General features: G+C 34.8%; 1 long non-coding RNA gene across 1 annotated transcript in view; it reads left to right on the top strand.

The window, feature by feature from the left end:
- The window catches only part of LOC145737827 (uncharacterized), a 126,989-nt gene extending 109,854 nt beyond the window's left edge, over nucleotides 1–17,135 (top strand). The window contains exon 3 of the long non-coding RNA XR_014180508.1: nucleotides 17,039–17,135. This is a non-coding gene — a long non-coding RNA (uncharacterized LOC145737827). The remainder of the gene's footprint in view (nucleotides 1–17,038) is intronic.
- The last annotated feature ends 6,089 nt before the right edge of the window (nucleotides 17,136–23,224 follow it).

Here is a 23,224-nt window from a genome sequence, read left to right as displayed (position 1 = left end):
AAGTAAGTGGTATATTTTCACAGTAGAAAATATCTCTGAATTCTAAACATAAATTTCGGATTGCATCACGTTCTTCTTGGTTACAATGATTTAGTCTAAGATTTTTTAAGTTGGCTTTACTTCACAAATATCGATTGGTTTACTTCAAAATTATTTTCAAAATTTATTTGAACTGGATTTTCTCGAGAATTTATTATAGTAGTAATTGCGTAATTAATAACAATGTTTACTAAGGCTTTAGGCATTTCGACATTTTCGTTAAATTTCTGATAATCAAGATTTCCTATACCGTTATTTATAGTGACGGGTATTTTAACTACTTGTTGTGTTCGTGCAGGAATAGTTACTGAATGGTAATTATATAGATTTTGAGAAGTATTCGTATTTTTTTTGGTTCCGTAAAATATAGGTATTGTTGCATGAGGGGTAGTTAGATTTTTTTCGTCTAATTGTTGTATCATGTCGGCTCCGATTAGACCATCAAATTTATTTGAAAATTTAAATAAGTAAAATTTGTGAATATAGGTATATTAATAATTTCGTTATGACAAGTCATCCCATGAGCAGTTTGAATATTGAAGTCTTCTGATTCTATAAAATTTCTGTAAAATTTATATGCAATATTAGGATTGATTAAACTCTTTAAACTACCTGTATCAATTAAGAAATAAGCTTTAATTTCTGGGATGTAAATATAAGGTAAATCGGAATTTATGTTACATAATACTATGTTAGTTCGTTGCCTTGCTGAGCTTGTATAAAATTTTCCTGTAATTCGCTCGGATCGTTTTCAGTGTTAAGGTCGTTTGTTGAGTCTTGATTCTGTGAAAAGGGGGCAGTATAGTCTTGACCGGTAATGCACTCTGTTCAAAGTCAGGATTATAGGGATTTTGCAAATACTCATAATTTTCATATTCATCAGAATTATAGGAATAGCCATAACATTGTTCACTTGACGCCGTTTCAGGAATTTGAGTGTTGGGAATCGGATTTCCTAATGAACTGGTTGGACATATTTCTTAATGGTTCCATATTTAAAAATAGGCGGCCTAAGAATATTACGTTGTTGGTTATTAGATTGGAAGTTTGGCTGTGAAGGCCTGAATTGAAAATTGTTTTGTTGTGGCGGTCTGAATGAAGGGTTATTGAACGACATTGGTTGGAAAGGCCTGTTAGGGAAAGAGGGTTTTGAAAAATTGTTAAATGGTAATCTTGCAGTATTAAATGGATTATATGAATGCATTGGAGAATGTGAGGATGTTCAAACTGAAGAGGATGTTCGTTCTTTTGTGGTTTTAGTGAAATAAGATCTTGAATTAGACAGTCAATTCCACGTTGATCAGAAAAAGTTAAATTTAAAGCTCTTTTTAAAGCATTCCATGAATTAATTTCGGACCTAGTACCAATTAAATCAGCGGCCCTGCCACGTAATTTACCTAAGATGCTATCAAACAATATAACATTTATTGGATCTGCTGGGTTTTCAGCATTTTGAAAATTACGTAACAAATTTTCGCAAGAACTGATAAATCTTTGCAAAGTCCTAGTATTACCGTCAAAAGGTGGTATGTTGTCTGCTTGATATCTAAGTAAACTAATGTCTCTATTCATTTTGTTAGATTCACTTACTTCTTGAATGTTTGAAAGTGTTTTACTTAAAATAGTTAAATGTTCAGATTGTTCTTGTTCAATACGAGTGGAAGATAAAACGTTTCTACTTGTTAAACTTAGTTGTGATAATTCAGAAGCAATATCTTCAATGTCAGACATAAACTATAAAGATTAATTAAATTCGAGCTGTATCATAGGGAGAAAAAAAAAAGAAAATGGAAAAAAGGAAGTCACTTACAATAAGATTTCGGCGATGATGAGCTTTATCATTTTCGAATGGATGCTGGATACTTAGTCTTCTATATGTAGTTGCTTACTGCTATCCTAAAGGAACCTTATTGGAGGAATCCCAGACACTTAACTTCTAATCCTAAAGGAACCTTGTTGGAGGAATCCCAGGTACTTAATCCTACAGTTCCCGGAGTTGAGTCGAAGTTGGACTTTCTCCACTCACTCGTTCACTCTCCAAAACGTGTTTTTAAGGTTTTAGGTTCCGATTGACAAACCGTTAAAACCGACCGGATTTCGCGATTTTTGTCGAACCCGTTCAATCAGAATCCTACTGACTGCGCCAGTTAAATTTGAAAACCAAAAATATTGGTTTTTAAAAAACACAAATTTATTTCGGACGAGTTACGAAGTGAACTTGATAATATGGAACTGAACCCGAGCACTACATTTCTAGTTATTTTATATAAAATTAGTTGCTGACTACACATTACATAGTTGCTGATACATTACATAGTTTAAGTATTTCTAATAAAAGGGTTATTTACGTAACATATAACTAGCACTTTCTTTTTCACCTCAATTTTTTGCCCACCACTTTTACCACTCATAACTTCTTGTGTGAAATTTATAGCTTTAACCAACACGTAGATAAACGATTAGATTGCGGAGCGTTTCAGAAGCACGTCGTCCGTTCGACACCGTCGCGCTCTAGTCTCTAGGATTACCTGTATATCAAATGGATGTGCAAAGTGCCTTTTTATATGGTGACATCACTGATGACGTTTACATGTCATTTCCTGGTCAGAATGTAAATAAGGCTGCAACTGTGTGCAAATTGAAGAAGTCAATATATGGGCTCAAAGGTTCACAAAAATGTTGGAATTTCAAATTTAACATTTTAATGGTTGAAACTGGGTTCAGAAGATCTGAAAACGATCCTTGTCTTTATAGTAAAATTACAGACCAGTCAAAGATTTTTGTGCTATTTTATGTTGATGATCTTCTAATTTTGGCCACAGATATTACCGAAGTTAATGATTTAAAATTTGTACTAAATAAGAATTTTTCTATGAAAGACCTCGGAATTATTACTGATTATAAGTGAAAGCAAAACTCAGAGTCGATCTCCACAAATATATATTAATAAAAAGTTGTTATCTGCCTAACATGTTTCGGGTGTATTCAGACACCCATCTTCAGAGGCTGCAAGTTATACAGTGTGTTAATTAAAAACTTATAAACTAAGGACATGGAAGCCTACCTTAACTAGATCACTAGTCTGCTGGCTGTCATTCTACAAGGGGGGACAGCTGAACCCAGATGTACTAAGGTGGTTTTTTATTCTGCACGGGGGAAAAAACCTTGATCAAAAACCCTGTACCCCCTGATGTACTAAGGGGGTAGATCGACTTTGAGTTTTGCTTTCACTTACACTCACTACTCCACTGCGTGCATATGGACTACTACTTTTCGTTATTACTGATTATTTGGGTGTAAATGTTGTTCAAAATTTGGAGTTGGGATGTACTAAACTTTCTCAAGGTGATTATTTAAAACGGGTATTGCAAAGGTTTAAGATGCAAGATTGTAACCCTATTAGTACCCCAATGGATTCAAATTTTGATTCTGACATGTTAAAATGTTCAGACATCGATAAAGACCTAATCAAAAAGTGCAGACAACTAATCGGTACTCTTTTATATTGTTACGATTTTCCCGTGGGTTCACACAAAGTCAATTTAACTCAACAATTAATAAATTTATTAACACTTTAAAACACTCCGTACAATAATTAACACAGCTACTAAAAACACTACTACAATTCCACAATTATTCCACTATTTAAACTTAACCGCGTTCCCAAATTCACTACTACACTACTACTCTGTCATCGACGCCGCTTCTTTTATATTCGCCAACCACGTTCTAGAATGACCGCGAAACGCTTCGCGATTTGCTTCGAATATTCCAGGTGTGGCGCTTCCTAACTGTGGCCTACCTTAATACGCGCCCGGCCAGATATTGCGGCGCTTCGATTCCATCCCGAATCGAGTATAGTAGGCCCAAACCGTAACACTGCCCCCCTCTTAAAGCTGATCGTCCCGATCCGCTTCATCTAATCCCTGGTATTTCTTGAGTCTCTCCAGATGGACAATTTTCATCTTGCCTTTGGGGCTGCGTTGGACTCTGTACGCGACGTCGTTTAACCTTTTTACCACATTGTAAGGTCCCTCCCAGTGTCGTTGCCATCTTTGATTTAATCCTTTGCTCCTCCTGGGTTGAAACATCCACACAGCATCACCTTCCTTATAATTGCCACCAGTTGGTCTGTGGTCCAGTGTCATCTTCATACGGTTGTTGTTTGGTTTCATCTTCTCTCTCTCAAGTTCCCGAATTGTGCTGGATCCCTTCTGTAACGAACACTGGTCACACCGTTTACACCATTCCTCAACGTCCTTTCTGAAGTTAATCCAGTAAAACCGATCTCTTATTCTAGCCAAAGTCTGGTTTACTCCAAAGTGTCCTCCTCCGCGACTGTCATGTAGTTCTCGCAGCACATTCTCTTTGCAGGAATTGGGCACTATTGTTTGGTAAACAAAGCGTTTTCCGTATGGACTTTCCCATTTGCGAGTAATTAAGTCATCTCGCAGTCGAAGCGAATTCCACTGCAACCAGTAACCCCTTACTGTTGGTCCATATCTGGAAATCTGTTGCCAATCCGGTTTCAAATCCTTCTCCAACCATCTTCTGATTACTTCCAAATCAGAGTCTGAGCGCTGTCCTTTTATTATGACTTCCTTAGAAACGCTGCTCTTCATTCTTTTTGTAGCCTCTTTATCTGTCACCTTCGCGATTTGACCAATCCTCCAACCATTATGAATTTGTCCTTTTCGATACCTTAAGGCACTATCCAAAGCTTGACGATCCTCTACATATCGCGGTAAATGTCCTTCCGGGTTCTTCATTTCCTGCTCCTGGTTACGCCAGTTCTGCGGGGTCGGTAAACGAGACTGCTGTCTGCAATTCCATTGGTAATGTCCTTTACGTCCACAAATATAACATGTAATGTTTCTTTTAGCAGAGGAGTTCCGGTGATTTGTTCTGATGTCCTGATTTCGTCGACACTGTGGGTTTGGAGAACAAGACCGCTGTCTGCAATTCCTTCTAATGTGTCCCGTACGTCCGCATCGATAACACTCCATTCTCGTGATCGGGCGTGATCGTTCTAATTGTGTGGACTGACTATTTCCTGATGCTGCCATTTGTTGCACTAATTGGCCCACCATTGCTTTAATTTCATCTATTAATGTAGCAACATGATCGGCTGGCGGTACTCTTTCCTCTTGAATAGGCTCTGGCTTTAAATCATTGCACGCAGCTTCAATTTCCAGCGCTCGAATCAGTAATTCGCTGTTGTTGCTCCCTTTGAACATCTTCAGCCATTTCTTTACCTCCGGATCTCGAATCCCATCTACAAAATACTGTGCCACAAGTTCTTCTTGGATTTCATCCGGGACGGCTGGGTAAGCCAGATGCACAAGGCGACGAATTTCGGTTTCAAACTCTTCTAGATTTTCACCAGTTTTCTGCTGTCTTGCCATTAATTGCGTTCGATACAGTCCTTTCTTACGTTGATCCCCATAACGACGTTCTAATGCAGCTACTAATGCTTCATAGTTGCTTCGTTGGGCGATAGGCACCGTCTGTAACAGCTCCAATGCAGGTCCTCGTAATGCCACCACCAGTGCTACAGCCATTTCCTCGTTACTCCATCGATTTGCATTTGCAGCGTGCTCAAATTGGAGTTGGTACGTTGCCCATGAAGTTTGACCATCGTATGTGGGAGGCTTGATCTTGTTGAGCCCGTTTCCGGTGAACACTGTAGAGCTGACTCCTCTGCTGTCAATTTTCTGCTCTAAGTCGCGTAGCTTTATCTCAACATCATTCTGATTTTTATGAATGTCCCGAACATCAACCTGAATTTTATTAATGTCCTCCCGAACATCGTCTAATTTTACCTGAACATCACACTCCATCTTTTTGAGACTATGGGTTACATACTCTTGGATTTCTGTTTTGGTCCCCGCTAGAGCGGTCAATATTTCTACGTTACGCTCTCTATCTTCTTGACGCATTTCCATATCTTGTTGTCGAATCTTTTCTTGTTCTTCCTTCTCTTGTTGTCGAATCCTTTCTTGTTCTTGTCGAATCCTTTCTTGTTCTTCCTTCTCTTGTTGTCGAATCCTTTCTTGTTCTTCCTTGTCTTGTTGTCGAATCCTTTCTTGTTCTTCCTTCTCTTGTTGTCGAATCCTTTCTTGTTCTTCCTTGTCTTGTTGTCGAATTCTTTCTTGTTCTTCCTTGTCTTGTTGTCGATTTTGTTTAAGCATTTCCATCATAGCTACAAGTTGGGCCTCCATGTTTGCACTTTGACGTCTTGTTATTGGCATAAAATAAATTTAACACACCACTGTTTCGAAAATCTCTAGTCCGGTTCTGAACACTGTCTTTAACCCGAAGTTTAGTTCCAATTCACGTCGCACTAAAGTCTGATCGCACTTCTGACACCAATTGTTACGATTTTCCCGTGGGTTCACACAAAGTCAATTTAACTCAACAATTAATAAATTTATTAACACTTTAAAACACTCCGTACAATAATTAACACAGCTACTAAAAACACTACTACAATTCCACAATTATTCCACTATTTAAACTTAACCGCGTTCCCAAATTCACTACTACACTACTACTCTGTCATCGACGCCGCTTCTTTTATATTCGCCAACCACGTTCTAGAATGACCGCGAAACGCTTCGCGATTTGCTTCGAATATTCCAGGTGTGGCGCTTCCTAACTGTGGCCTACCTTAATACGCGCCCGGCCAGATATTGCGGCGCTTCGATTCCATCCCGAATCGAGTATAGTAGGCCCAAACCGTAACAATATGCTGTATCAGCAACTCGACCAGACTTATGCAATTGTGTCTCGATTTTAAGTCGTTTTCAAGATAAACCAAATGTCAATTTGTTTAAGGCGCTTAAGAGGGTTCTCCGTTATGTTAAAGGTACTTTAGATTTAAAATTGTTTTTCAAGAAGGGATGTAATACTGATATCATTTGTGGTTATGTTGATTCTGATTGGGGGGGAGATACCGTAGACCGGAAGTCAACAACAGGTTTTATTTTTAAATTGCTTAATAACACAATTTTGTGGACAAGTAGAAAACAGCAAACGGTCTCGATCTCTTCAACAAAATCCGAATTCATTGCGTTGACACAAGCAGTGGGTGAAGCGTGTTGGCTAAGAAAACTGATTTCAGATTTTCAAATTGTAAACGTTGATAAACCAATACCAATGTATGAAGATAACCATTCTGCAATTAAGATCGCAAATAATCCTGAAAATATCCGTAGAGTTAAACACTTAGATATTAAGTTTTCATTTGTTAAGGAAAAATGTGATAAAGGATTTGTAAAGATTATGAAAGTTGGTACAGAGCATCAGTTAGCAGATGGGCTTACAAAGCCTTTACCTCGAGTTAAATTTGACAAGTTTGTAGAGGATGTAGGTATGTCAAAATGACTCTTAAATTCGTTTTGTTTATTTTTAAGTCGTTGAACAATTTCATTGAGAGGGGGTGTTGTAAACAATGAAATCGTTCATCCCTAGTTAGGTTAGGTCTTGTCAGTCAGTTGTGACTGTCAGTCAGTAGTCATAGTGATTCAGTTGTTATAAAAGGCTTGTATGTAAACTGTTCTTTACTCTCTGAATTATAATTCTTATTTTTTCTCACATTTATCAGTTAATTAAAGTCTGTTGTAAATTACTCCTGCTTATTTATTTTTGCACAAGCACGACTCGATCCTTCCAACAAAAGTGAATGAGATTTGTGGGAAGTCTATCTATTGTACCTTTCAATAGACAATGAACATATTTTTTTAATCTGTCCTTCATATTGATGAGATCCTGGGTGGATATTTTATTTTCATTTAAGGCTAGATTAAATTCAATACCCAGCTCAATGTTGCTTGTACATGAAGAGCTAAATCATTGGTTATATTGTTGACAACATCATTAAAATTAAGAAATACCGGCTTAAAAATGTTTGCAGCCGGAAACATTATTATTGTTTGGACATCTTCAAATGCTTTACCAATTTTCAAATAATCTTTTTGAAATATCAAATTTAATTTATTCATTTTATATAAGAGGCTTTAAGAACAAATATAAGTAATTTTGAGAATCCTGTAACATGCTATTTAAAGTCCTAGCCGTGTAATATTTTTCTTTGTCTACAACTAATGCAAAGTAGGCTTTTAACTCTGTATACTGCTCTAAAATGATTCTAATGACATTATATCTGCACAGCCATCTAGTTCTCCTTAATTTTAAAAAATTGTGATATACATATCGCTCAAACTTTTGACAATTTGCCAACAATTTAGTTACTTAACACCAGATATCATTGATGCTAGACAAGTATTTAATTACTTACATTTTTCCAACAACAAATTTTTTTATGTGCGAATAAAAACAGTTAAAGTTAACTGTTAACTGTTGAACAGTTAAAGTTAACTGTTTTTATTCAAACTAAACTATAATTCCAATATATTAACATTTACTGAAAAGTGAAAATCATTGCAGTTTACAGTGTTCTTTTATGTTTAACACAATATAACAATATCATCATTAGGTGCTTCAGTAAACTGCATTTCTGAACCTCAAGCTAATATGTCATGAGTATATGTAGCCTTATCTAAAAGCATGTTAAGTGATAGTAGTAATATTTTTGAATAAAGTGTAGTTTGTGGTGAGTTTAAATATGAGTTCTAGAAACCACTTATATGAGACATCTACCGATCAAGTACTATGATTGTAAAGAAAACATCTTTGTGCTGCTGCAATGTTCTTTTAAAACAATAAATCCAATACTTATTGAATCTAAATTTTTAGATATTTTGTTTAGTCGAACTTGAACGTGAACCCCTTCCTACAAATACTATACTTTAATGAAGAGAGAGAATCAAATAGTAATACAAAACCACGGACAACGCCTGTAATTCCTTGGGTATTAAGTGCATATTGTGCGCCCGAGCATCCACTGTGACGTCACCCGGCGTAACACACACAGAAAAGAAGTTCCGCTGATAGGCCCTCTTGGATCTGATATGATGTCAAATGCCAACTTGTCACTTTGCTGTTTTGTTTTCGTTTTGTTGTGTCAAAAAAACTAACATGCAGCTAAAATAAATTGTATTTTTATTACAATAGTCTAATAATTGGTGAAGATTATTCACTAAATTCAAGTAAATGTATATTTTTCGATAGACATAAGCACACAACGCCTGCTAGCCCAGGTAAGATTTCAATGGCAATTAGGCAATTTCATACCTAACCTAAACTAAACTAAAATAATCTCTGCTGATGCATCACTTGTATACATTACTAAAAATTTGTCTCGTCTGACAATTTTTTAAGGGTGGTTCAACTAACAAATTGGGCCTATTTCACAGATCAGTATCCTGTATATGCTGAATACTTCACTACTTTTCCACAGGGTTGGGTTGTTTTAAAACAACTGTTTTAACACAGTTGTTTAAAACACGTTTAAAACACTGCAAATAAAACAGGTGGTGTTTAAATCAGTGTTTTAAAACTTATGTTTAAAACACTGTTTTTTTTTCAACTAATTAAAAGCTGATTATTATGTGCCTATATTTAATTTATTTAGTGTTTTCAATTCTTTGAGCCTGTGGTCTGCTGTATTGTAATTTTTAAATTAGAGTTTTTCTTGGTTTTTTTTTAATTTTTTTCAGTATGAAAGAACCAAAACTAAAAAAAAAATCAATTTGAAACATACATTTTAATGCTACTTTTTTAAAAGGAATATTTATGCACTAGGCAGCTACCAGCTCTACAAAACTTTATTGAAAATATAGTTTACATAGGAACAGAGGTATAACACCTGTAAAGTGTAAACTGTAAAAAAATCTGAACTTAACATGTCACATGGGTAATAAGTTATAAAAGTTAAAAGTCAAGACCTGAAAAAAAAACATAAAAGCTAATCTTCAGCATTACTAGTAGTATACTATACTAGTAAGGTAGTGCCCACGTTCCCAAGCTAAAAGCTATGAAAACTTTTACGTACATTATTTAACATTTTTATTTAGATGTTGAAACATGGTCAAGGTTGCCTGTATACTGTATTAGATAGCAAGATAAATATTGTTTTAAAACACTTTTTTGATTTTAAAACAATGTTTTATTTCACACGCAAGAAAAGACTGTTTTAAAACAAAAAACATGTTTTTTTGGTTAAAAAACAAGTTTTTTGTTTTTTTTAGAAAAAAACAATTTTCACCCAACCCTGCTTTTCCATGTGGATGAGAAAATACAACTTTTATGAAGAAATTGACCTAAGCGAAGAACAGATTACCCACTAAGAAGATTGCAACTTATGAATCAAGTTAAGAAGAGTGAAATGGTGTGCAATGGGTTCAACTACTTACATTAGAACAGTGAATAAAAAAAGCAAGTTTTAAGGTCAGTATATTGATTTTACTTAAATTAACATTCAAATGAAAACCAATGCATTTTTCATTATTGTTTTATGTTTAATAATTATCATTGTACACTTTAGTAAACGGCATTGCTCAACATTGAGTTAATATGTATTATACAATGTCTTGAATGTGATGAAATGGAAGGAACTTAAGCCTAGTTTATAAAGCAAAATTTAATTTTAGTTATATTATTAATATTAGGACTAAGAATAGAATCAATGCTTATGACCAAAGAAGTTTATAAAAAAAATAATTTAAATTTAGTATTAGTAATAACTGTATTCACTTAAAAACCAAAATTGTTTTTGGCTAATACTAAAATTAAATCTTTTTGCCTTTTTCGCACCTGCAGGATGGTTAACCAGGCATTGACAGATGAATATTATCGGGGGTAATTGCACAAGTGCATAAAAATTACCGATAATTTTGCATGAAAACTTGTTATCTCTTAACTGCATGAGTTTATTTTCATATTTTTTTGGCGAAAGAGCCCGACACCGAAGGTGGAGGGCTTTTTTAGAAAAAAATATGAATATGACCGAATGCAGTTTGCAAAGATAACAAGTTTGAACGCAGAATTATCAGGTCATTTTTAAGGCACGAATGTAATTTTGGGGAATATTTCCCGAATAAAGAAAATGTTTTGGTTTTGCTGCAACTATAGATTGCTCAATGGAGCTCAATGAACAAGTTCCAAACCGTTTATTAATTTTTGTTGACATCGCGTTTGACATTTTTTGGTTATAAAAAGTCAAAAAACTGCGCAAGGATAACAATTAGTGTACTAGCAATAGGCTCTACAACAATGCAGTTGTTATAGATACGTACAGTGCAATTATCGAAATGCAATTATCACTTTAGAATGCAATTATCGGGGGCAATACCACAAGAGCTCAGATTTAGCCGGATAATTTTTGTGCTTGTCTTAGAACACTTTCTTTTTGGTGTAACAGCACGAGATCTGTTGTAACTAAATCACGAGAGCGCAGCTCGAGTGATTTTGCCAAACAGGTCGAGTTTTGTACCATAAAGAAAGTATGAGAAGACAAGCGGAAAAATTATCCTGTTCAAAATCTGAGCTCGAATGGTATTTGATAAGACAATTCCATGAATATAATCAATAATATAATAAGACTGCGACTGCCTTGTACTGGCAGAAATACATTTTTCTGGTTCTTTTGATTTTCTGCAGTAGAACTCAATCCGAAGCGAGCCATAACCAAAACAATACGAACAAACATCAAAATTGACAGTGCCAGCAAAAACCTCAAGGTGAGACATTGCAACAATAAAAGTGTAGTGAAAATCCGTAGAAACGATGAAATCAACAGCAAAATTTATCCGATTTTTTTATCCGCTAGCAAACTCTCTTCCTTCCTTATTAGCCGATAGCAAACCGTGTTTTGATGACGTATATATGGCATTTTTTGTACATGAGTGGAATTGTCGCTGTCATTCTGGTGAAAATGCACTGCTCATATGGGACATTTAACACATGAGGGAAATATTCACAATAATTATAGTTTTTAGGTACATGATTTTATTAACTTTTTTGTTTTTGTTTTGGGTTCCAGCATAAAGAAAAAGGATTGCAGCTACAAACTACAACTTTTTATTTAATATTTACTATTTATGTACTGGCACTTGTCAGTCTATATGTCATGTAATAACCTCCATAAACTTATCATTTATAATCACCTTCAATTTTTACAGTGAATACTAATACTTAAACTAAATTTTGTTCTATAAAGTGAGCTTTACTTTTTGCAAAAACACTTGGAACCTTATTTTTATAGAAGGTTTTGGATTCTACAAACAATTCTTAACATATTTCATGCAACATACTCCATACTGATATTCAATTGTTTTTAAACAAATGTCAAAAAGACTCTTCAAAATTATAGGTCTCACAACTTTTACTTAAAAAAATTGAAAAAAATTAAAAACAGCTGTTCAAAATGAACTCTATGGACTGTTACAATAACCAAGACAGTTTATTATCTTTTTACATTTTTTTTTAAAATGTCATCAATAATTTTTGGGGATGTTAATCTGATTTATTGGAAAATTATTGGTTTCAAATTATCAATATTTACAGGATAATTGTGGTACAAGTTGCATGGAACAATACTTAGAATTGTTTGTTTCTAGAATCCAAGTTATACAATAAAAGAAGTGTTGCCATTTAAAAGATCAAAAATGTTTTAAATACCCAGTTTTTGGGCCCTGTATAATTCCAATTCATATAACACAAGCAGCATTTAATAAAATGAAAAACATAGGGGTCCGAGAATTTTTGTGAAAAGTTAGTCTTTTTAATTTTATTGAACTTAGGCAGCATGCATGTTACAAAAGCACTGTATGTAGTGTTATCTAAATGCATGTTTGAAGGAACAATAATAATCTAATTCATACAGTGTGACCCATTTAGAATGGAAACACCCCTATAAAATTTTAGGTTATTAACCGATTTCAATTATTTTTTTTTTGAAATAATTAGGAATGAAATGTCTATTACGGGAGAAAATTTTAAATATTTATTTCAGTTTTCAGGTCATATTACGATACTTTTTCTTGATAGAAAATGGAGAATTTTTATTAGCGATTTTTTTATTGAAAAAATTACTACGCCACTGGATCTATAGTGCTTTCAAATAGCTGTGACCAAAATTTCATAAAAATCCATTCATTAATAACAAAGTTATGACAAATTAAAATTCAAATTCCTAATTATTTCAAAAAAAAAATAATTGAAATCGGTTAATAACCTAAAATTTTATAGGGGTGTTTCCATTCTAAATGGGTCACACTGTATATGTGTCAATTCTTCAGATCAAATTATGGCTACGAAATTACTTATATGATACAACATTTGGTTATCTAGTACCATGATTGTAAAGCAAACTCGATGCATTGGCATTGGTATCTCAGAAAGTGTAGTTGATAGAGCTTTAGTTAAATGGAGGGAAAGTTGCGCATTTTATTGCTAAATAATTTGGTAAAAAAAAATTCATAAAAGTTTCGTTACATCCGGAGATATACGACAAAAACCGGAAAACTCAAATTTCTATTTTATTTTTTTACTACTTTAATTAATGGCACCTTCTGGAGGCACTTTTTTATGCTCTTCAAGAAAATAGTTTTAGTTTTCAGCTCCGACATTTTGTTTTTTAGATACCAACATCAACTTCAAATTTTCAAATACGGACCTCAACTTTTTATTTCATTTTTCAGTAGCCACAGACCTTCTGAAACTAATAATGTGTCACACTTGTCAAAAAAATATACCTAGTGTACCTACTTGTATTATGTATTCGGTATTTTAAGATTTTTTAAAAAATTAAGCAATTGAAATTGATATGTTGTCATAATGAGTAGATAATTTAGTTTTATATAATTTAATAATTAGGTTCATTGCTCCTTCGAAAAAGAGAGAGAGTTTCTTATAGTACTTTTCATTTATTTAAAAAAAAAATATGTTTTTGGTTAGTTATTTATTTTTCGGATACTCACATGTTTGAATTCGAGGTTGAGTTTTGATGAAACAGCTTAATCATATCAATAGCTATTTATGTAACCAGTTACGAAAAGATCGATTTTGTGTAACAAATGAATGTTTGTAGGGCGAGCGCAGCGAGCTCCTACAATTTGAATGAGTTACACAATAAGACATTTTCGAAACGTGTTGCATACATAATTTTTTCTAATTTTGACCAAAAAGCTGTAAAAACTATCTTTTAAAGTGATTTAACCCAAATATTCACTTTCATAGCACCTTGTATAGACTGTGACAACGACATGTTATGATGGATGTCGCCCATATGTTTCTACGGAAATGCATAAAAACAGGGAGTGATGAAATGAACTTTTCATAACTAGTTACATAAAGTGATACTTTTCGTAACTAGTTACAAAAAGTAAAACGTTTTGTCACTCTAATCAGTTTTGAAAAGTGTCACTTTGTATGCCAAAATTAGAAAAACTAAATTATTTACTCATTATGATAACATATGAATTTCAAATGCTTATTTGAAAAAAAAACAAATACCTAAGTACACTAGGTATAATTTTTTGACAAGTGTGGCACATCATTATTTTCGGGAGGTTGGTAGCTACTAAAAAAACGAAATCAAAAGTCCCGGTCCGTATTTTAAAATATTAAGTTGATGATGGTATCTAAAAAACAAAACGTTGTAGCTAAATACAAACATTATTTTCTTAAATAGCATAAATTAATGCCTCCAGAAGGTGCAATTGATTTTCCAAAATAATCAATAATAAAAGGGTAAAAAAATAAAATTGAGAAATTTGATTAATTGTTTTTGTTGGATATCTCCGGATGTAATAAAATAATTTTTTTTTACCAAATTATTTAGCAATAAAATGCGCAACTTTGCCTCCATTTAACTAAAGCTCTATCAACTAAACTTTCTGAGATAGCAATGCTAATGCATCTAATTTGTAACACACTGTATTTGTGCAGCTGCAATGTTTTTTTAACAATCCAATACCTAATGAAGTTCAATTTTTTGATATTTTGATTATTTGAGATTTCCATTTTCTATAAATATGGTCTCAGATGGAAAGTAGTGCATTCATTCTGTGAAAGTAGATTTCTAGTTTCTACTTCAATGTAAAAAATAATGTAAAAAGTTTTAAGTGCATATTGTGCAGCCCGAGCACCCTACTGTGACGTCACGGGGCTTATCACTTTGAGGAAACAAATTCAGCTGATTAAACCATCTTCCATCTGTTCTTATGTCAACTAAAGTTCGAATTTGTCACTTTGCTTTTGTTTTTATTTTGTTATGTCAAACCGAATCCCATGCAGCTAAAATAGTTATATTTTTAATTTTAATACAATATTTCGAGAAGAGTGGAAAATTATACACTAAAATCAAGTAAATGTATATTTTTTGAAGGACATAAGGCCTGCTGATCCAAGTAAGATTACAATGCAAATTTCATACCGATCCTATGTATTGAATCCTGCTGATGCATCATTACTACACATTTTTCTCGTCTGGCATTTTTTAAGTACAGTTCAAGTAGCAAATTAGGCCTCTCCTACAAATCTGTATCTGGTATATGCTAAATACTTCACTACTTTTTCATGTGGGTCAGAAAGCATAACTTTTATGGAGAAATTGACAACTTAAACAAGGCTCAAATTACCCACCAAGAAGTACTACATTAGAACAGTGCATAAAATAGCAAGTTTTAATGTTAGTTAACTATTGTTACTGAAATTGACATTAAAATGAAAAGCATTGCAGTTTTTATTATTGTTTTACGTTAACACAATAATCTCAAAGATAATCATCATTATTTACTTTGGTAAATTGCATTATTGAACGTCAAATCAATATGTATTATATTTAGTGTCATCTAAAAGCATGTTTAAAGTAATAGTAATAATGAGGTAGTTTGCAGTGAGTACAAATGATGAACTCAAGACACCGCTTGTCTCTCTTCTACATTATGAGTACTCTGATTATAAAGCAAACACCTTTGTGTAGTTGCAGTGTTTTTAAAACCACGTAAATTCTTATGAATTTTTAAATAATTTGATTATTCAAGCTATTCCCTTTCTATAAATAATATCTCAGATAGACAGGAATTAACATTAAGGTTGATTGGATTATTTTAATCAGAGTAAACTATTTGGGTAGCTACAAAAAGTATCTTGTAAAACTGTGACAGTCCAAATTTTCTTTGTTTTATAATGTAACGCCCTGTATATTATTGAATTTTTGAATTTACTCATTGATTGATTGATCAGGAAGACTTGTTACATCAAGCGTGCACCGTTTTGTAATCTTTTCAATTAACGTTTTTGGCCGTAACTTCTGAACCACTTTGTATATTGTAATGATTTTTGGGTTTAATGTTTTATTGAAAGAGACCTTCTATTTGACAAAACCAGGTATCTCGTCTTAGCAGAAAGACAGGTACTAGGTACTCAAGAAACAATTTGCTTAAACTTTGACAGCTGTCATTATTTTCAGCTGCAAACACCATTAATAGATACTCTTGACATTTTTATCGAAAAGTCGTACTCTTCTTTTATTTCGATAAAATGAACGGTTTTCGAGATAAATCAAAAATCATTACAATATACAAAGTGGTTTAAAAGTTACGGCCAAAAATGTTAATTGGAAGGCAGTTCTTTGGGGCTCGTTATCTCCCTTAGGAGTGACTTTAGGAAAAATGTTTCTATGAACAAATCGTATTATTTTGACCTCCTCTGTATGCTCCCGAGAGATTGTCATATAGTTATGGGACACCCAGTATAAAGGGTGTTACAAATTCGATGCATTAGCATTGCTATTTCAGAAACTATTGTTGATAGAGCTTTAGTTAAATGGAGACAACGTTGCGCATTTTATTGCTAAATAATTTGGTAAAAAAAAATCTAAATTTTTTATTACATCTGGAGTAAATTCCAAAATAATCATTAATAAAGTGGTAAAAAACAAATAGAAATTTGACTTTTTCGGTTTTTGTCGGAAATCTCCGGATGTAATAAATAGTTTTTGAATTTTTTGTTAGGCATTTAGCTGAAATCGGTTAAAACACGTTGACGTTTTTTTTATGTTCTTGTCGTAATATTATTTTCTTTGTTTCAGATATTCTCCCGGTGAAGCGAGATGCATAAAAAGTCGTACAGGGAAATTCTGGAATTCTTATTTATTTTACTAATAAACTAAAAATTGGGGCGCGGGTTGTGTGTAGTTTTATTTGCTATTTCGGTTTGCTGTTATGCCATATGCAGCATTTTCCTGTCCACAATATTTGGCAGCATAATTTTTATTTAATGTTCGACTAAATGGGGATGATGATATTAACACATTAAAAGACAGACAACATTAAAAGAATTGTAATTCCTTTAAATGTCAATCTACGCATGGCGAACTGAGTAACTGTGCAGAAGTTGACATTGGAATTGAACCAGACCAGCAATCAGTCATTAATATCTATCAAACGTACAATTTATTTTCCAACTGATTAACCCAGATAAACCTAAAACTATTTTTTTTTGGGAAACCAAGGGTTTTATTTATTAAATAGGGCTATTTTAACACTCTAAACCTCTAAAAAACATCAGATTTTTTTTTGGTTGTTTTTCTTAAACCGACGTTTTTTTAAAGGAACAGTAGGACAATACGCTGTTATCGGATTACTGATCATATATTACATAAAATTAGAAAGTATGGTACAAAATGAAACAATCCTTAGGATGTAGTCCAACGGAACATTTTTTACATCTAAAAAATGAATTCTTGTGACAAATACGACATCTGGTTCGCTTATTTTGATATTCCACCAGATGGTCTAGTCTATCGAATCTGGAAAATTCATGTTCACTTTGTGATGGTCTTGACGGGCCCCTTCTAGAACTCTTCTTATAAGTTTCTAGTAGGTTCGTCGCTATGCTTCTTCTAAATGCCAATTGGTCCAACTTTCCTAGATTTATACGGTGAAGTTGCCATGCATTCTGTATAGCCATATCAATGCAATGGCAAAATAGGGGAAAATACCTTTTTTTTTTCCCTAATGGAGATTCTGTTCAGGCTGATATTTTGGTCTGATCTGTCAACTCCCCCCATATTTTGGTTGTACATTTGAATAAGATAAGGTTGATCAACATTTACATGTTTCTTCTCGGCTCTTGAATATCTCTTTACTTTATTTACTGGGGAAACCGAAAGAAAATTCGTTGCGATGTTTGCGACATTATTATCATTCCATTTACATAATAGTATGGTTTCATTCCCTAATTTGTGGCAAAATGTTCCCCTGCTTTTCTTCTTCAAAGTTTTTGAACTCTCCAGGGGGTCAGAGGGAATCCTATTTTCCCTTATAGTTCCCGTACATTTGATCCCTCTATCTTTTAGTACTTCAAGTAAAAAAGTTGTCGCAAAATATATGATAGGGACGATAGGTTTCAGAGGTTAGTACATCAACATATTGTAGAATGATATGATTATGCTGATCCTTATATTTTTCGTGAAGTGGAGCTGTGGAACCTTGATACGGATCAAACCATACAATATATCCCAGCCTAGTTGTGCCAGCCCAAAACTTATAGCCCCAACGTATCGGTTTGCCGCGTATAAATTGTTTGCAGCCATGGCGACCATAATATGGCACCATGGCTTCATCGACACTATGATTTTCTTCTTCGGGTGCAAACAATCTAAAACGCTGATTCAACCCATCAAACAATGGCCTCATCTTCGAGAACTTTTCATCCTTTGAAAGCTGCGTATTGTCGTTGCAGTGAAGATTAGACATTATGTATTGAAACCGATCCCGAGAAATAGATTCACAAACCAAGGGATTATTTGCATCTGGGCAATTTTGCCAGTACATTTTGCGACGGTTTACAACGGCGTATCCGCTCAGAATGAGAACCCCAAGAAAGCAGAAAAATTCTTCTTCAGCGACAGTAGAGGTCTGATTTTTTTGGGCTGCGTATATATTTGTATAATTTATCAGCATTTGAACTATATCCTTATCAAAAAAATACATGAAGAGTTCTAAAGGAGATTTTTCGACTTTTGGGCCACATACGTCCAACCAATTAGGAAAGGTGTTGGTCAATTCCACATCGGACCATTTGACAGTTGGCTTTTTTCTGGACTTACTTTTGATTGACAGTTTTTTCTTCTTGGTTGCAAAGGAACTTCATCAGAATCCCACTGTTCTTCATCTTGTTGACTTTCACCGTCATATGACAAATTTGCCTCTGCACGTAATTGGCTTCCTGGAAGGTTATTGGGAGTTTGGGGTTATTGGGGACAAAATTTTCATCGCCAGAGTCCTCGTCTGTGAGCTCTTCATTGGCATTTTCCGGCGGCAAGATTGTAATACTGTCTGGTGCAGGGGAGTCGAGATCAAAGTTTTCTAATTCCTCAAGCAATTCGTGCAGTTTTAGAGGTCTGTGTAAATTATATTTAGATCTGAAACAAAAAAAAATGTACACAACACTAGTTGCCGAAACAGTATATTGTCCTACTGATCTTTTAACGGAACATCATATTTAGCACGTGTGTAGACATGGTGAAATAACAAATTAGCTTAGGATTATGTTTTATAAGGTCAAGGTTAACGTTATTAAAAACAGAAAAAGAAGTTAATTGAAAATATCACGAATAAAACTTAATACTTACGAGCAAGGATCCATGATTCACTAGCAGAAACAAATGCACAGAAATAGAACCGGTGTGAATAATTCTAAAATTGCTCACGTGGATCTAAACAGTATAAATCCACCGTCAATTATGCTTCTCATCGCGTATAAGATGCGCCATCTATTCGAAAATTATGTAGGTATTTTATAGAAAACTGTAAATTAAACTGTTCCTTTTACGGAACGGTAGGCTCAAATGGCCGCCAATTAAGCCGGGCTTATAAAAAGGGTTTAATTTGTTGTAACATTTGTACCTAAAAACCGCTTAAAACTAAAGGTAATTCTAAATTTTTTTTATGAAGATCAACAAATAGGTACAGGGTTGGTCCGTATATTTAAACAGCTTGAAGCGACTTTATTTTTGAATAGAATAAGAGACCATGACAAAAGTTAAAAAAATACAAACTTGAGGAATCTTTAATGGAACACCCTGTATTTTTTCTGATGAGTTGATAGATGTTTTTGTTCTAATAAATCCCCAAATCTGAAACTATACAGAAATTAGGAATACAAAATAGTTGGTTTTTGGCGTTCGGCTTCTGTTTTGTCGTTTGTCGAGTCCGCCGATCGTCGCACGTTCCACGCGGGTCATGCGTTAAGCCACCGCCCTCTATACTACAAAGCCTAAAATGTCACTTTTAGCAGTAAGAAATATGTTTTTTTTTTATTATTTCGTGTAGTTGATTGCAAGTTGTGACTGAAAATTAAAAAAAAAGGTTCATTCCTGATCCAGATATGTATTAGATAGAGCTTTTTATACACAATCAAGTCCAGCCTAAACAATTTGGTTAAAACATTTGTCCTGGAAAGTACAACACACAGCAAACTAGTTTACAAGAAAATCTGTAAATCCTTGAAACTAGGTAAGCAAAACTGGTAAATGGTTTTTATGTCATTACCAAGAACATTCATTCAAAATTATGTTTGTCCTTCGAAAAAGAGAGAGATATTGTCACGTTGAGGGTTGGTTGAGGGGGAAGAACATACCGGATTCCACAAGTAACCCACTTTATTTAAGTAGTTGTGCCTTATTGTCTAGATAGTTATCTTACCCCCAGATGGCCAAGATGGCTGGGGGCATGATGTGAAACTGGCTAGGCTGAAGATACACGGAGGGCAGCGCTTTAGCGGTGGTGAATGAACCCTAGACTTAGGTCCGAGGGCATTCACCGAGCCGGCAAAGACGTGAAGAACCTAACAAAGGGAGGTAAGTTGGAACGGCAACTTAAGCTGCGCGCCCCCACTATTTCCTTTGCTAGGGCTGATCTAGGGTGTGGCACTTGGTCACCTACTGCTCCACGTTAAGTTCCACAATAGGCATACCCAGACTAACCCAGAGATCAGTCAGTGACTTCCCTCTGGGGAAGACCCCAGAGTTCGGTAATCTGTACGTGCTTTTGGTGCAGTATTTATACCCACATCATGACCCCAATTCGCAAATATTGCTGACACAAACATTGTACTGGGGGAGACCGGGGCAACTTAGGGTAACGGCACCTAGTGTAATCTTTATGTTACAATATGGTACTTCTCATGCATTAAAAAAAATGTTTATGATTAATTATTTATTTTTTCAGATACTCACATGTTTGAATTCGAGGTTGAGTTTTGATCAAACAACTTAAACTTTATTTTTAGTGTTAATAATACGATATGACTCTTATTCTTTCTAGACAATTTTTATATAGGCTTTGCCAATTTTTCGGCGGTTTCCAACTACTTCGGCTTCTTATACGTCGGCTTACATCAAAGAACACCGTCCTGGCCGTGTCTGGATCTAATGTAAACAGACATCACGCGTGAAAATAGAAAACGCTGAGCCTTGCAACAAGCTCCTGGTCAAAGAAGGCAATGTTGCCAATACGAACGTACTTAACCACCAACTGAATTATCTTTCAAAAATGTTTTTTTTTTACGATACATCCATAAAAAAATAAGAGTCGGGCTTTCCAAGGTCTTCCAAGAATGTGATAGCTACATGTATCCTACTTAGAGAAAAATCCTTACTATTTTCATCAGCGCTCATTTAATTCACCTTACGTCCCTTAAAAGGGTCGGTCTTAAAAGTCGGCCTTTCAAAGGTCTCTCCAGAATGTAATAGATATATGTACACTAAGTCCTTTTAGTGAAAAAAACCCCCAGCAACAGTCGATGTTCAACCCTTAAAAACTGTTTAAACAAAATACTGTTGCAAAGCGAACTTTTGATTATTAGTTAGGATTTCTTTAGTTATTTGTTGTTATCCCTGTATGTTACGTTGCTTTGTTTACGTTCTACATTCTTTTGTCTGTGTTCTAGAAAATCCTGGCTCCGTTGCTTATATAGAGAGAGATTTATGTTATAGCTTAATGAGTGTGAGAGAGAAAGTCAATTTCATGAATATTTGGGAATTTTCTAGAAACCATGGAAGCCTATATAAGCAGCTGAACCAGGCCTGGTTAGTTAGTTGTTGAGTTGATGGTTGTAGTGAAGTCGAAGTTGTTAGATATCGAGGTTAAGTGTCAGTGTCAGTTTATTGTTTGTAAACAATATACAGTGTTGTTCAAGAAGTGTATTATTAAGGAGTACGACGGTACATTTGGTGTCAGAAGTGGGATTGGAGAATCGAAGAAGAGATCCAGGGGAAGACAGTAGCAGAAGGTGTGTTGAATGCCTGTGAGTACACGACAACAAAGCGCCAAAATGGATGAAGGAATGAAACAACTTATGGAGATGATTCAAGTGATGAAAGCAAGTCAGGACCAAAAGTTCGAAGAAATGAAAGCAAGCCAAATAAGTCAAGAGCAGTTCGAGGAGTTAAAAGCAAGTCAGGACCAAAAGTTCGAAGAAATGAAAGCGAGTCAAGACCAAAAGTTCGAAGAAATGAAAGCAAGCCAAGACCAAATTAAAGACCAGTTTCAACAACAAGATGAAAAATTAGACCGAGTAATAAATGAAATAAAAGGAGAAATGGACAACAGGATGGAAATTTTGGAAGAAAAGGTAAATGAGAGGATAAGCGGTATGGAGGAGACCGTTCAGACCTTGCGAGAGGAATTTGACAAACTACAGGAAAAGTCTTCAAAGCCAACCGTAGTCGCCAGTTCTAGTGTCTGCTCAAATATTAAGCCACCAGTTTTCGACGGTAAGACCTCATGGCAGGTTTACAAAAAACAGTTTGAGGCTGCCGCAGAGGCCAACAATTGGACATCAAGTGACAAAGCCACTGCCTTGGTTTTGTCACTTCGAGAAGAAGCACTGGAGGTTTTGCAGACTTTGGACGAGAGCCAGTACAAAAACTACGACGACTTAATCCAACATTTGGAGATGAGATTTGGAAATAAGCACCTAGAACAAGTATACGAAGCTCAGTTGTCTAGTAGGACCCAAAGAAGCACGGAAACACTTCAACAGTATGAAGCCGACATTGCTCGATTAGTTTGTCTGGCCTATCCAACGGCCTCTCACGACATTAGAGAGCGAATGGCAGTACGGGCTTTTGTACGAGGTCTTAAAGATTGTGACACAGAGCAAGCAATACGATTAGCGAGGTGCCAAACATTGCATGATGCTCTTGCCTACGCTTTGGAGTTTGAGGTGGTCAAGCAAGTATCACGAGGACATACTCGAGTGCGTCAAG

Source organism: Ips typographus, linkage group LG14 (genome assembly GCF_016097725.1).
Source record: "Ips typographus isolate SLU linkage group LG14, UJ_Ityp_2.0, whole genome shotgun sequence".
In the NCBI taxonomy this organism is placed as follows: Eukaryota; Metazoa; Arthropoda; class Insecta; order Coleoptera; family Curculionidae; genus Ips; species Ips typographus.
This window is presented reverse-complemented; position numbering and strand designations above follow the sequence as displayed.